Source organism: Mus pahari, chromosome 1, assembly GCF_900095145.1.
Source record: "Mus pahari chromosome 1, PAHARI_EIJ_v1.1, whole genome shotgun sequence".
In the NCBI taxonomy this organism is placed as follows: Eukaryota; Metazoa; Chordata; class Mammalia; order Rodentia; family Muridae; genus Mus; species Mus pahari.
Window position 1 is genome coordinate 651,105 of NC_034590.1, and position 3,799 is coordinate 654,903.

Below are 3,799 nucleotides of genomic sequence, written 5' to 3' on the forward strand. Positions count from 1 at the left end.
CAGAAGGTGGAATCCCTCTCCGTGCAGAGTGTAGTCGCGTCAGTTCTATCCGGATTTGATCGTACTTCCTATTCTGCCCTGGGGTGGAGTGGGGGTGGAGGACGGGACACGACGACGACTCCCACAAACCACTGGCGCAGCTCTCCGATAGCCTGGCCTAAGTTGCAAGCCGGGATCTCCCTGAACTGCAGACCGCAAGGCTTCATTGAGTCGTGCACACCGGCACTACATTTCCCAGGGGCCACTGTGGCGGAAGTAAAGCAGCTTCCGGTGCCCTGGCGGCGCTGTCGCGGACGGTCGGGTCTTTCTGGTGGGAGTAGGGAATTGCTTTGTGTCTTCGGTCTCTGCAGAGTAAGGCCGGGAGTCCGGGTGTGGGTGTGGACGGTGGGATGGACGGATGTGGATGCGTGTGTGAGTGTTTAGGGACGGTGCTGTGTGTGCGCGCGCGTCTCTGTGCAGACGCACCTTGAGCTATTTGCATTATCATCGTGCTTGTCGCTTTCTGCTCCCTTCCTCTCGCGGCCACCGCGGCTGAAGCAGAGGACCAAGCTTCACTAAGGAGAGGTGAGGGGCGGACTCTGAAGGGAAGCTTTCCCCGAGGTTCACACTTGAGCTTTGTGACGAGCATTTGAGGCTCCGAGGGTGGCCTACTGGCGGAGTCCCCTTTCTCGGCGCTGTAGCCGTGTGAGTGTTGAGGGACATGAAGGGAAAAATGCTCACTGGGGATGCTCAGGCTCCCTGCGTAGGCCGTTATTCAAAAGGAGGGCTGGAGGAGCATGCGACCATTGTTGCTACCCACCGAAGGCTCAAGGGCGAGTTTGCGCTTTCTCTCTGTATGAGAAATGAGGTTTTTCTTTTTAGAATATAGAATGGTCAGTAAATGAAGAAGGAACGTGTAAATTGATACCTCCACCATTGTGTCCCTCACAGTGTCCCTTCCCTTTCCACGTAGTGTTCACATTATCGTTTCAGCGACCCTTGACATCTGTCTACAATCACTTCTCCCCCACCCCACCGACCATGTTATAGATAGGAACCTACAGAGGTTAACAAAAGGGCTTTCAAACTACGATATGCTAAATCGATTCCTATTTGGATGTTGTCACACACGTGTCAGATGGCCTTAGATCTTTTTACAGGCCTTCATTTCAAAGCAGGAAGAGTGGTAGATGTTTTTTGTTTACTTGTAGGTTTTGAGATTGGGAAAGTGGTAGCTCTCCCTCCCCTCCCCTCCAACTGGGTTGGAGTCTTGGTTCTGTCCCCTCAGTCTTTCCAGGCCCGTGGTGAAGCCTGTTGGTGCAGTGCCGCCATATCCTAAGGGCCTGGTGTGCTTTAGTTGTTGTTCTGTGGGGCCATCTTGGGTTCATTCTCCTCAGTGTTCTGCAGGACAATGGAGTGTGAGAAATAATGCTATTACGGGTTGTATATTTAAGAAAGTGACTCAAAAAGAAAAGCTAGGCTTTGTGTTGTATATTGTAGTCTTGTCGCTGTAGAGGCAGAAGCAGGAAGAGCAATATAATTCTGTAGCAGCTTGATCCACATGACAGGGTCCAGGCTAGCTGGCCCACACAGTGAGAACCTGTTTCAAAAACAAGAAAAGGAAAAATGCATATACTAATGTAGAGCAGGGTATTTTTCCAAATTTTGCGATGAACCATTTCTTTTGTGTAAATCTGTATAGTGTTTATGTCCTTTGGGATGACTTAGTCTAACTCACATTTTTGTAGTGAGCACACTTACTGTGTACTCCTTAGTCTTTACAGACTATTAATCACAGTCCATGTTTCATGACACATCTCTGAGCTTCTGTTGTGTAGCCGAAATTCTGTAGCCCTTGATCATCATCCTCCGATCTCTCTCCCTTATGGATCTGCGTCTCCCACTCTTGACCCTGACGCTGCACGTCCAGCCTCCGCCACTCAAACCCCGGTAACCAGCATCTTACTGTTCGTAGGAGAGAACAGCTTCGGGCTCCACGTGACCGAGACCATGGGTCTTTGTCTTTTTGTTTAAAGACGAAGTCTTTGTCTTCAAAGTTATGTATGTCGGGTTGTGTGTCCATGACCACAGGTTCCCCCCGGAAACCAGGGCGCTAGGATCCCCTGCAGCTTGAGTTCCAGGCACTGTAGCTGTCAGGAGGCTGAACTCTGTCCTCTGGAAAAGCCTTAGCGGCTCTCAGCTCCTGAGCCATCCCCAGCCCCCGCGCTTGCCTTTCTCTTTAGTGTATTGCATGTGTCATTCTCCGTGTGTATCCATATTGTAGTAAATGTGTGTGAGCCCCATCCTCCGTGTGCTTTGTCCATTTGTCTGTTGGTGGGGTCGCGTATCACTGCCTTGGAAATGGTGCTGGAAGAGAGGTGGGAGTGCAAATGTCTCTTGCAGATGCCGACTTTGTTCCTTTGTGTGTATCCCTCGGCAGTGGGCTCCATGGAACAGAGTGAGTTCTATTTGTAGTTGAGAATCTGCCACATTGTTTTCTGCAATGACTGTTAAGTTACATTTCCTCCACAATGTTCTTTTTCTTCTATATTCTCTATATTATGCTTTGTTTTCTGATAATGGTCAGTGTTTTTAAAAAGATTCTCTCTCTCTCTCTCTCTCTCTCTCTCTCTCTCTCTCTCTCTCTCTCTCTCTCTCTCTTCTCTCCCCCTCTTCCTGAGGTTGTGCCTACATGACCTGTGTGTTCCTTGTGCATACCTGGTCTCGTAGGTGATCCGAAGAGTGTGTCAAATCCCTTGAAATTGGGGTTAGAACTGGTTGTGAGCCACCATGTGGGTTCTGGGAACCCTGGCCTCTGCAAGAGCAACAAGCATTCTAAACTTCTTTGCCCTGACTGGGCCACCGGTAACTGACACTCTTAATGGGCTCGAGGAGGCCTCTCTGTGATTTTAATGACTCATTCTGATGCTAATTTTTCATAGAACTGTATCAGGCTTGCCTGTTCCTTGACCAGGAAGTTTCCCTGTCACTTGAGTTGTCTGCATTCCGGATGAAGCTTCCAGGGTTAGGGCCATGCTGCCATGCAGGAGTTTAGATGTCCCCTCCTAGTCAGATGCAGTTTGCAGTTGCTCCCTCCCTGTCTCTGGATTCCCCCCCCCCCCTTCCCTGTTTGATTGTTTCCTTTGCGGTGTAAAGGTTTTTAGTTTGATGCAAATCATTGTATTTGTCCAGTTTGCTTCTGCTGCTTGTGTGTTTTTAGAGTAATACCCAATATGTCCACTGTCCTGGAGACTTTCCTGTATGTTTCTTCCTAATAGCATCAGCTCGTAAGTTTAATCTGTTTTGAGTTGACTTTTGCATGTAGAGTGACTGAAGGCCTAATGTCACTCTCATGAATGTTAATGCTGATTTTTTTTTTTTTTTTTTTTTTTGCCAGCACTTCTGATTATGGATGCTGCCTTAGAACTCATGTAGACCAGGTTGGCCCAGGACTTTGAACAAGCTTCCTGTCTCTGCCTCCCCTGTGCTGGAATTATAGACCTCTGCCACCATATCCAGCAAGCCTTCTTTAGCAATGGTCTGTTAGCAGTGGTCTTCGGGATCACACACTTTATGAAGCATTGGCAGCTGTGAGTGTCACAAGGTCACAGACTAACTATCAGAATGTGGGCGAGGAGATGGCTATGGGTTACCCTCATTCTTCTCAAATGATTTATGATTGACAGGAAGGAATGAGGAAACTTTCTCAAAAGGGTTACCGGATGTGACACGGATAGATGTTGTGGAAAGTCTCAGATATTTTAGGCTCATTTAGTCCTATACACCATTTTAACAGATCTCTCTCTTTTTTTTTTTTTTT

General features: G+C 48.1%; 1 protein-coding gene across 1 annotated transcript in view; it reads left to right on the top strand.

Annotated features, from left to right (window-relative positions):
- Nucleotides 1-286: 286 nt before the first annotated feature.
- LOC110318939 (zinc finger protein 60-like) overlaps nucleotides 287-3,799 on the top strand; it is a 246,128-nt gene continuing 242,615 nt past the window's right edge. The window contains exon 1 of the mRNA XM_021194289.2: nucleotides 287-356. The gene's annotated coding sequence lies outside the window, so the exon portion shown is untranslated. The remainder of the gene's footprint in view (nucleotides 357-3,799) is intronic.